The 12,186-nt window shown below is 43.5% G+C and overlaps 1 protein-coding gene across 2 annotated transcripts in view; it reads right to left on the reverse strand.

The window, feature by feature from the left end:
- The window catches only part of TMEM266 (transmembrane protein 266), a 191,388-nt gene that overhangs the window by 93,256 nt on the left and 85,946 nt on the right, over window positions 1-12,186 (reverse strand). Inside the window, exon 11 of one of the 2 annotated variants that reach the window (XM_073303520.2) lies at window positions 11,060-11,281. The exons of the other annotated variant lie outside the window; for it this stretch is intronic. The gene's annotated coding sequence lies outside the window, so the exon portion shown is untranslated. The remainder of the gene's footprint in view (window positions 1-11,059; window positions 11,282-12,186) is intronic. 2 annotated transcript variants of the gene reach the window in all.

Consider the following 12,186-nt stretch of genomic DNA (forward strand, 5'->3'; position numbering starts at 1 on the left):
CATGGAGATGTCCCTGAAGGATTTCCACTCCATCCCCAGACACATTAACAGACTTTTCCAGTAGCTGTACTGGCCATGAATGCATCCCATGTCCTCAGGGCTACTTAATCATTAAAAAACGTTTGCTTTTATAATATGTATTATATTTAAAAAGGTAAACTCACCAGAGGTCCCTTCTCCAGCTTGGTTAGGTTGGGAGGGTATTTCAGTTAGGGTGATAAAAAGATCCTGGCTGTCGGGGAGAACGGTGTACTGTGTGCTCTCCTCAAGCTCGTCCTCCTCCTCCCAGTCCGCAAAACCCTCAGGCATGGATGAGAGTACCCCATCATTGGAGTCCATGGACCGGGGTGGGGTAGTGGTGGCGGCCCCCCTTAGAATTGCATGCAGCTCAGTGTAGAAGCAGCATGTCTGGGGCTCTGTCCCGGAGCATCCGTTTGATTTCTCTGGCCCGCTGCTCCTGCCGGGGAGTGCAGGCAGTGTGGCTGTGAGTTCCTGCTGCTCTGAGCGGCATGGTAAGGGGGTGGGGAGTGGGGTGGATTGGATAAGGGGCAGGAGGTTCCGTGGGGCAGTCAGAGACAGGGAACAGGGGGTGGTTGGATGGGGCGGAGGTTCGGGGTGGTAGTGGTCAGGGGTCAGAGAGCAGGGGGGGTTTGATAGGGGGTGGGACTTCCGGGGGGCCTGTCAGGGAGTGAGGGGATGGATATGTATCGGGGCAGTCAGGGGACAGGGAGCAGGTGGGTGGATAGGTTGGGGATTCTGAGGGGGGCAGACAGGGGGTGGGAAGTGGGAGGGGCAGATAGGGAGCGGGGACCAGGCTGTTTGGGGACGCATAGCCTTCCCTACCCAGCCCTCCTACAGTTTTGCAACCCCAATGTGGCCCTCGGGCCAAAAAGTTTGCCCACCCCTGCCTTAGCTCATTCCCTGGTGATCCAGGGAATTCAAATTACTAAGAAAAGTCACTAGCTGGCAACCATGTCTTGCGATCTCGGCAGCTCTCACAAGTTAATCAAGGTAAGCCTAGTCAGTGTTTGGAGGGGGTACTAAGGTAAAGAGGATTTCATAGAAAAGCCATGTTTTGTTATGCTAGACTGCTCCTATTTTTTCTCACACAGAAGTTTTACCTACAGTTCTGGGTTGCTTAACTTCTCTGCTTAACTTTTTAAGTATTCTCATACTTATTTTTTAGAAACAGTTAACTGTACATCTGAGGTGAAAATCCTGGTCTCATTGAAGTCCACAGCAAAGATCTCATTGATTTCAATGGAGCCAGGATTTTATTCATGTTTTCTAAGGTTAATGAAATGTTGAGGTTGCTTTTTGTGTTCTTTTTATTCCAAGGGACACTTCAGTCCTGTTGGAACCTTGTGCACTCCCACTTCCATCAATTAAAATCCCTCACTCCTGTAAACCCAAGTCATATGCACCATCCTCCTGGACCGGAACTCCTTTGGAGACCATCAGTATTGCTCGTTAATTTTCCAGAGCAGTAAATCTCAAACAACGAGCAATACTCTGTTCCCACATGGAAGGCTCAGAGCATTACCATTAGGATAGAAAATAAATGCATAAAACCCAAAAATAAACACACACTATTTTGCACTTATATAGTTCCCTGCGTCTGAATACATTTTAACAAAGCCCATCCATGAGAGGCAATTAAATAAAATATTCATATTACACACAGGAAACGAGACAAAGGCTGACTTTTGCTCAGTGTCATACACTGAGGATGGAGCACAGCTATGAATATACCCAAATATCCGCATACCAAGTCCACTCTTCTAAATGTTGGACTACACTCTCTCCTCCCATGCAGAGCTGTATTGTTAAACATATTTGGAAATTTATAAAAACAAAAGTTAAAAAATTGCACTGGTAGACTGAATACTGAAGTGTGTTCCAACACTGTGTGCAGCACAATTTTTGAATTATGACGAGGCTTTCAAATTCTTCTCTTTATAAACTGGTACAAGGAAGTCAAATTAAATATCTAGAAGTGAAGGTTTTACATTAAAAAACACTACACTACAACAGAAACTTGCTGCTATTGAAAAATAGCTAGGTTCCGTCATCTTTCATAAATGCTATGGGCACCTTTCCAGCAAGGATACATTTAATTTGAATGAATTTGTAGTTTTACTGTATATCTTAATGGCAACTGCATAATGGCACATGGTCAGCCTATTAATATGAAATACACTGATCTTCTCCCAAATCCAAAATAACTCCCTGTAGTTTTAGTTTTTAGTGACAAATAGCCTGGTGGCTTAGTTTGTAAATTCACAGACAATTACTGTATTTCATTGTGGTGCACATATTGCATATTGTTAATCAAAATCTTGTCTCCTGCCTCAGAAGGTGAAGCAGCCCACACTATCTATATGGCCTAATGTGCAATAATATACATGGCGGTAAAATTCCTTCCTGACTCTTGGAGATCACTTTACATCTCTACCCCAGCTGAGTTCTGAAAGATTATGTCAGGAAGGAAATGCACATACAAAGCACATCTTTGAAGTCTAGTTTCCTTCCCTGCTCACTGTTAGTCAGTTGGGTGTCAATACCTAATACTTGTACTTGGGAATGAGACTTAGGATCTTTTTGGGTGGAGGAATGGAGAAAGGAACTAGTTTTGAGACCCAGCTCTTGCCCCCTTCCTTCTCCCAGAGCAGTTCCACAGAGGTTGCTATATAACTTTAGGGTACTGCAGGAGAGAGGAGGAGCAGCAAGACGCACAAACAGGCTATATAAAAAGCCACTTGTGATGGGAAGGGGCAGCAGGGAGCACATTTGCATGAGCTCACCACCCCACATAATGGCTCAGAACCTTGCTCCAGGGGCCAGGGAGAAGAACCGCCACCCTCTTCACCAACCATAGTAAGGGTATGGTGACCCGGTGCAAAGCTGAACTATGCAGATGTAAAGGGCTAATATCCACAGTTACCTTTAGTCTAAGCACAAGTATGGTCTGAGATATGGCTCTGTGAAGAATATTTCCTCTTACAATATGTCTGCTGCACAAAATTTTAATTTGTCTTCCATTCCTCTCTTATAGCGGACAATTAAAGTAGATATTTTGGAGTTTAATTAGGTAATTACACTTTTTTTAAAATCACTTTAGTTGCTAATCATTAAGTTTCTGTATCTGAATTGTATTTTGGAGACGAGAGGCTCTAATTTTTCTCTGCAATGGAACTGAAATATTAAAATAATTATTGATTTTCTATGTAACTGGAACGTCAGCAGTACATTTCACTAATTGATGTGTAATGGGTTTTCAGAACTTATTTGACTGGAGTTAACTGATTCATTAGTTATTTTAGGTAGAATATAAAAGAGGATTACTGAAGCACCGGAAAGCAATAGTTTAAGAAAGCACAGAAAATAAAGGGTACTTTTTTCTTTTCTTTTTCCTGCAAGGTGGAGTAAAGCTTTCAAAATGTATTATTTATATCTTGAGAGAGACAAGGTAAGAGAGGTAATATCTTTTTTTGGACCAATAAAAGATATTTCCTCACCTACCTTGTCACTCTTAGATCCTGGGATCAACAAGGATACATCAACAATGCAAATAACTATGGATAATTTATTTCTTCACATTTATGTTTAAAATACCTACCCCTAGTTTTAGAAGTTTTGTACAAAACTCCATACACACAGGGAGGACACAAATCCTTAACTGAAAGAATAAAAAAAAGTCCAGTCCACCAACTTCATCCCATCAGATCACCTATGCAACTAAAACAACCATCCCTGTCCAACCATTAGATCCTTCAAACCCCACCCACTCCAAATACCACAAAAATATATAGGCAAATTCAGAGGATGACAGACGAGGGGAAGGATGTACCAGAAAATAATAACAATATCACCATGTATTTCTTAAATAGTGCTTTTCATCAGTAGATCTCAGAATGCATCACACTCTTTAATGTTTTTATCTTCACAACACCCCTGTTAGGTATTATTATCCCCATTTTACAGATGGGGCACTAGGAACATACAGACTAAGTGACTTGCCCAAGGTCACATGGGAAGTTTGTGGCAGAGAAGAGAATTGAACCCAGGTCTCCTAAATCCTAGGTTAGTGCCCTAACCATTGGCTCATCCTACCTTTCAATAACCTACCACCAGCTGTCCTTCTTTTAAACAAGGGGATTAGTTTGGGCTCTTCCACTGGTTGCATTTGTGGTAGTGTCACATACGAGGAAATCTGATGTAAACAGATTCTATTCAGGATGTTGTATGATTGATATATGACCATTTATCTCATTACTATTCCCACTATTTGACAATTGCAACAAAACTCGTACAAAGTATGTCACGTAAGTTGCCAATGGAAAAATTATGATTCACTAAAGATGATTATCCTGTTTAAATGCATGTATCATTTATGTATCTGAAGTTATGAATATTGGCTATAGATTTGTATTCCAAATGTCTTTGTTCCTGGGGTAACTCCCACTAGGTAAAATCTACATTGAAGCCAGACAGCTTTGTGTTGATGGCCCACCAAAGGCAATTAACTCTCACAATGGGCCATAGAAGAAACTCATTCTGTCCAGATGTCTCTTTCTGAAGGCGCCTTAGCTTCCAAGTGGCCCCTGTGAGTCAGCAAGACATGTAAGGGCATGTGACATGCTCATCTGACCCTGGACTCCTTCTTGTGCCAGTAATAATTTTCCACAAATTGTAATGTGTGAGCTTAATTTAGGGACAGTAATGTTCCAAGCACATGGCAGAGGGTATAAAAGACGCTTGAATCATCTCCATGTTTTCTCTTTCCTGCTCTGATTCTCTGGACTGTGGACTTACGACTAAAAGGAGCATATTTGAACTATGGGCTGAGGACCTTCCAATCTTTTGAAAGTTACCAGAGACTTTACAAGCCAGCAGTCTATAACGTCACTGCTACAAACCTGGTATAAGAACATTGCCATTCTTGTATGTAATGATCTATTAACCATTTGTAACTCTCTTCTTCTTTTTTCTTATAATAAACCTTTAGATTTTAGTTACTAAAGGATTGGCAGCAGCGTGATTATTGGGTAGATCTGAGTTATATATTGACCTGGCTATGTGGCTGATTTCTTGAGATCAGAAGATCCCTTCTTGAGATCAGAAGATTAAATCTGATTTTCAATAATCACTATTCATAAAATCTAGTGTCTGGGTGGTGATGGCCTCTAAACTGCACCCATCCACTAATTCAGTGGTTCTCAAACTTTTTTTTTTTGCGGACCACTTGAAAATTGCCGAGGGTCTCAGCGGATCACTTAATAATATTTCCAAATGTTGTTTGTCCTATTAGCTAACTATTGTAAAGCGCTTTGGATAAAAGCGCTATATAAAAAAACAATAATAATTAACGTTTTTTGTTCTACAAATAAAAGCACACAACTCATACTTTAATATCAGTAGTCTTACCTTTCTAATGTGATGGATGTGCCCTCTCTACCCCGCCGCAGCAGCCCCCAAGCTGGGGCTGGGAAGCAGCTGCAGCAGCCATAGACCTGAGGCTGGGAAGGATGGCACTCTCTCCCCAGCAGCTGCAGCCCTGGAGCTGGGGAAAGTTGCCTCTTTCTCTGGCTGCCGCAGCCCTTCACATCCCAAATTTCTCCCATCCTCTCTTCTCACTCCACAGCCCCCTCCCACCTACCACCTATTCCCCCCAAGGCCACCACTTCACCTTACATGTGTGTCTTCTCCAGGGTTCAGGCAACTAATTAGTGGAGCCATGCCTGCGCAGCTCCACTAATTAGGTGGGTGGCCCTTCATTCTCTTGTGTGTGACCTCCCACGCATGCACCTTAGCAAGAACTATCTGCGGACCACCTGAAGGGAGCTTGTGGACCACTGGTGGTCCACGGACCACAGTTTGAGACCCTCCGCACTAATTAGAATCTAGAAACAAAACCCAAAGCCATGCAAAAAGTCAGTACCAGAGTTGGGATTAGAACTATTGTGTTCCTGGCTCCCTGCCCATGCCAATCTGCTACACCAGTGGTTTTCAACCTGTGGTCCATGGACCCCCTAGGGGTTTGCAGACTATATTGAAAGGTTCTGTGAACAATTCTTGTTACCATAGAACAGTGGTTTTCAACTGAGGCTATGCCTAAGATTTCCAAAGTGGTCCACACCTCCATTAAAAATTTTTTTGGGGTCTGCAAATTAAAAAAGGTTGAAAACCACTGTGCTATACCATGCTGCCTCCTAAGAAAAAGCGAAACCTGCAGTCTCAGTATATTCCTTACTGGGAGTATATATGAAATCTTCTGTTCACCAAAACGACTAAGTAATTTTGTTTTAAAGACTTGTTTCAATTACAAAAATAAGGAACAGCAAAATCAATAAAATGTCTCCAATAAAACAAGGATACATGCACAGAATTAAAGTTATACTGGCCTGAAATCAGGAACTTGCTACAGTAGGTCCTGGCATACTGCCAACAACGTACTGTTAGATCAAGCGTTCAGTGACAGTTTTAAGTCTGATATCTTGCGATCATTCCTGTCTATTCTTTACAGTTCATGAGATACGAGTCCTTTAAAAAAAACACATGATTCCAATTATTTGCACCAGCCCTCACTCTCAACAAACAAGCATACTTAATTCAGACATGATTTTAGCAACTGACAGCTCAGGAACTCATGTTTTATACCCTTTGAAAAACCGGGGATTCCAGGCTTTCATTTGTTTCCAGTAATAGCTGTCAGAGATCTCAGCTGCTAGAACTATGACAGGATTAAATGGAGGAAAGTGCAAGAGGAACAAGCAAAATTATATGATTTTTAAGATTTCAATAGCTAATCTCTCTGGGCTAGAAAAATTGGGGCACACTTTTATTATTTATACAGCACACAAAAATGTGCTAGGTACTTTACAGAGCAATTTCTTTTAAATGACCTAGGCCCTGCTCCAAAGAGCTCACAATCTAATTTTAGACAAAGGTTTCAGCAATATGATGACATAGTTACTCAAGTTTGGAAAATCTGTACATCTTGATAGTTCCATTAAATTATTATATATTTATAAGATAGCGCACCTTGTGTGAATGACACTGAAGATATGGTGAAGAATTTGAAGGAGGAGCAATTGATGGCATGGGAAATAAAGAACAGGTATGAGTTTTTTTTCAGGACCCATCAATTTTGTCAAGAATTGGACTTAGACCCTCAATTGTACAGAAAAGGTTTTTCTGGCAGGTATGCCTTTTTAAATGAACACAAACTTTCTTTAATAATCCAGTGACATGGACACACCATCCCCCTACACATAGAAAATGCCATGCCATTGTTGTCAGAGGAATAGATGGCAGCAGTGTCCACAGGACTGGGAATGGGATTTGCCAAATTCAAGGAGGCCAAGGACAGGGTTGCCAACTTTCTAACTGCACAAAACTGAATACCCTTGCCCCACCCCTTTCCCGAGGCCCCACCCTTCCCCTGCCACTTTTCTGAGGTCCCGTCCCCACTCACTCCAGCCCCCTCCCTCCGTCGCTCGCTCTCCCACACCCTCACTCACTTTCACTGGGCTGGGGAAGAGAGTTGGGGTGTGGGAAGGGGGGAGGGCTCCAGCTGGGGGTGCAGGCTTTGGGGTGGAGCTGGGTATGAGGGGTTTGGGGTACAGGAGGGGGCTACAGACTGGGGCCAAGGGATTTGGTGTACAGAAGCAGTCTCAGGGCTGGGACAGGGGGTTGGAGTGCGGAGGGGGTGCGGGCTCCAGGAGGGAGTTTGGGTGTGGGAGGGGGCTCAGGGCTGGGTTAGGGGATGCAGGTGCAGGAGGAGGTTGTGGGGTGCAGGCTCTGGGATGGAGTTTGGGTGCAGGAGGGGGCTCAGGGCTGTGGTAGAGAGTGCTGGGTGGGGGTAGGGGTGCGGGCTCTGGGAGGGAGTTTGGGTACGGGACGGGATTCCGACAGGAGTTTGGAGCAGGAGTTTGGGGTGCGGGTGGGGGTGGGGGTGCAGGGTCTGGGAGGAAGTTAGTGTGAGGGAGGTGGTTCCAACCTGGGGCTGGGAGATGGGATGCTGGTGGGGGTTCGCAATCTGGCAGGGAGTTAGGGTGCAGGAAGGGGTTCCGACCTGGGGTAGGGGGTTGGGGTGCAGGTGGAGGTCTGGGGTCTGGAAGGGAGTTAGGGTGCGGGAGGGGGTTCTGACCTGCGGCAGGGGGTTGGGGTGCGGGAGGGGGTTTGGGCTCTGGCCGTGTGGCACTTACCTCAGGCAGCTCCTTGTTGATGGCACAGCGGGGCTAAGGCAGGCTCCCTGCCTGCCTTAGCTCCATGCTGCTCCCAGAAGCAGCTAGATGGAGGTACGGCCAGGCAGCTCTGCACGGGTGTGTGCTGCCTGCATGTGCAGGCACCGCCCCCACAGCTCTCATTAGCTGCGCTTCCTGGCCAATGGGAGCTGAGGAGCTGGCGCAGGGGCAGCAGGCAAAGCTTCACTGATTGCCCCGCGCCTAGGGGTCAGACATGGCGGCTGCTACCGGGGAGCTATGCAGAGCCAGGGCAGGCAGGGAGCCTGCCTTAGCCCCACTGTGCTGCTGACTGGACTTTTAATGGTCGGTCAGTGGTGCTGACCAGAGCCGCCAGTGTCTCTTTTTGACCGGGTGTTCCAGTCAAAAACCAGATGCTTGGCAACCCTAGCCAAGGCCCATCAGGAAAAGTCAACACAACTGGTCCTTTCTGAACAGCCAAATGCTTTCAACCTCTGAAGGGATTTTGAGGCTACAGAACAGTTAGTTCAAGCTCTAGCAGCATTCACATACAATTATTTTGCTACTACTTCACATGCTGGTTTGTGGATAGGATATGGAGCATGACTCTGTGGTGCTGAGGCCAGCTCAAACCACCTTGAGCCTTGACATGCCTCATTTCAAGAGCCCTGAGGAACTCCTGTGCTATATGTGATTATGATGTATGTCACACTGGAAGCATGCCACTCAGGCTGTTCTCACCCACATAAGCTGTTGCCTGACTCATTTTGTAGCAAGTTACTACAAGTGCCTCCCTTCATTCTGCAGAAAGGAGGATATTGTATGGGCCATACAAATGTGAGAAGCTACACAGATCTGTTTTTCCTGTCTGTTTTAACTTGATTGTTGCTTTGCTAAAGGAAAAGAAATGGTCCAAAACACAATCAGTCATATTGATTGTCAAAGGCTTTCATTCTTAGGGTAAGAAAATGTGGCATTCTAAAATATATTCCTGACAAGGGGATAAACTCTGCTCTCTCTCATACCAGGAGACAGTGGAGTTATTGAACTTACATCAGAGCATGTAAGAGCAGAATATGGCCATAAGGCTAAAGCTTTAAGCCGCTGTCGTGCCCTTCCCAGAGCACTATCATCACTAGATGGTGTGTATGACTTTTAAAGTAAAAACATAGCTGAACAAGTCAAATTATCTGTTTGTTTAACTTTGGAGCTCAAGAACTAACTTTTTCCAGATACTGAAAAATAGTGACTAAGACTACAGATTCTGCATCCTTCAACACATGGTAGGATTACTCAAGTATCCAAAGATACACTCAGTGGCTGACAGACCAGAGAACTAACCAATGAAAGTTCAAGAGGTGGATTCTGTTGTCCAGAAGTTCTCAAACTGGGGTCTCAAACTGGGGACTGCTGATAGGCCTCTGAGAGCTGGTTGGTCACAAAATGCTGGCTTCTCTGATTTCCCCTGCAGCGACTGACTGACTGACTAACACTCACTCTCTCTCACACATACAGACACACTTTTAATGTTACTTCTCCACATAAGCATTTGCTGTAGTTACCACAAAGATGTCATACAATCATGAATGGTAGAGAAGTGGTCCACAAGACAATGTTTTCAAAATAAGAACTTACACTGTAAATGAGTTTGAGTACCCCTGCCAGGGCTGACTTTGATGGGCATTTTGCAGGCTTGAATACTGCAGGATCAAGACTCAGATCTTCTAGTATGGGCTTTCTCAAATACTTCTATGTGAAAATTCCATCTATACTGCACACAATCATTTAAAATAAAACAAATATCCCTTTTCCCATACTAGCTGTAATAGTGTAGCCATCTCAGACGTGTACATTTTATAATGTTAGTGTTGAGATTTACACTAAGTAATCCAAATGGAACATAAGAATGACCATACTGGGTCAGACCAATGGTCCATCTAGCCCAGTATCCTGCCTTCTGTCAGTGGCCAGTACCTGATGCTTCTGAGGGACTGAACACGACAGGACAATTAACAAGTGATCTGTCCCCTGTCATCCAGTCCCAGCTTCTAGCAGTCAAATAAAGTAAAAAGTCTGTGAAGAAAATGTGTGCTACAATTTACTGGACAACCAGTTGCACAGCATTACTATCTATTACTAGATTTTTAGTTATTAGGTGCTTATTTCTAATAAAGGGCCTCTGAGCATTAACCAAAATACAACTGAAAACAATAATTATCAAAAAGGCAACATGGGCCAGTGCATAAATCCTAGAACTGGTTTAAGTGTATATACACACACATACACACCAAAAACAAAAACCACAGAGACAAAATCTAAAAAGAGGGATAAAAATGTCACCAGTCTCCTTGAATATGCCACAGATCAACTCTAATACAAGGCCACTACTAACTTCCAGACCCTCCTTTTATTTTGAGATTATATTATGGGATGATTGGCAGTTCAAATACCACCAACCTAAATGCCATGACAGGAGACTAGGTCAGCAGGTGGCTTCATATCATAAATTTGATTAGCCCTTGCCATACATTTCCTCCCTTGCTTATTTCATAATGATCCCTGTGAGCAGATGGGTGGTTCCTTCAGTAATGAATGGGAAGGATCTCTTAGCAAGGGTATGATGAAACAGTAATTTAAAGTTAAGCCATCAGTCAAGTCTTGTTGCCCAAGATAGAGAGGAAGAAAAAATAGTGTATAAGGGTCATATACTGAACCTGATCATCATTATGAATCAGCTTATTTTCTGTGATGGCTAATCCCTTCTTTCCCCTTCCTCTATTCAAGGCAAAGCAAGGTTACCAAGCCCAACTCCCACAAAGTCAATCCAACCCCTCTAAATACACAATATTTACCTGAAATAAAGCCCATCTGTCCTGACATTCCCATTGCTTGGAATGCACAAAGTGTCTGGAGGAGAGCAGCTTTATTTCTGCCAAGGTCAGCAGAGGTGATCAGGCTTTTGTTGGTGATTTCTGCACATGACAGTGAAAACCTGGAGTTTGGACTCTCAGAGTTTCCCTTGGGAGATCAATCATTCTGACATCTGGGTCTACTCCATTTTTTCCTCCCCTCTGCTAGAGAAAGCAAAGAAGAGATTTTGGACCTTGGTCTTCTGCACCTCATTTCTCTCTGCTAAAGGCAAAGGGCTGTCTGATTAGACCAGTACATGATTTCCTTTACATTCTTTCCAATTCCAGAAAAGACAGATGAAATAGCCTCATATTTACCACATTAATATAATTAATTTTTTTTTTTACTTTTCTTTTGGATCAACTGTACTGTATTGTTTTGTCTTGTTTCTTCCCTATAGCCTAGGAGAGTCACATCCATAATTAGGGTGACCAGGGACTGGAGTACCTCCTTCAGAAAGATATTCTTCCTGCACCAACAGATCACCACTGGGACAAGTCCACTATTCTCCTGGCAATAATATTTTTTAATCCAGGTCACAGTATTTTGTCTGTGGACTCTCAATTTTTCAAGTGAGCATGAATGTTCACCCACAGGACTAGGTCTAGTCAGGATGCTCAACACCCTCATGCTCTGACATACTAGAATGGTCTCTTTTAGATGGAATTCTGTTGTCAGGAACTTGTATTGTATTCCACATACACCCACTCATATCTGTTATTGCTCCAAAATGGGAGCTTTTGGAGAGCACTGAGGGAGTGATTTCCTTACTTCACCATCAGCTCTACTAGCTGAAAAGGTTTCTGAGATCCTGGATACTGCTGAATTTGTTCTCTTTGCTGATCTACTTTTTGGCAGCTATTTATGGTAGATTCCTTTATGTATGATAAATGCTACAATCATCACTTCTCCTAGGGGAAATGTAAAAGTGCTGATCCCAGCCCAAATGGGTATATAGTTTGCACTGAAAATGTAACTCCTCTACTGCAAGGCAGAGAGTTCTTTGGTGGTCTGAGAAACCAGGGATATGGAAAAACACGTTATTAATTATTATTATTAATTATTATTA

This window comes from Lepidochelys kempii, chromosome 10 (assembly GCF_965140285.1).
Source record: "Lepidochelys kempii isolate rLepKem1 chromosome 10, rLepKem1.hap1, whole genome shotgun sequence".
Lineage (NCBI taxonomy): Eukaryota > Metazoa > Chordata > Testudines > Cheloniidae > Lepidochelys > Lepidochelys kempii.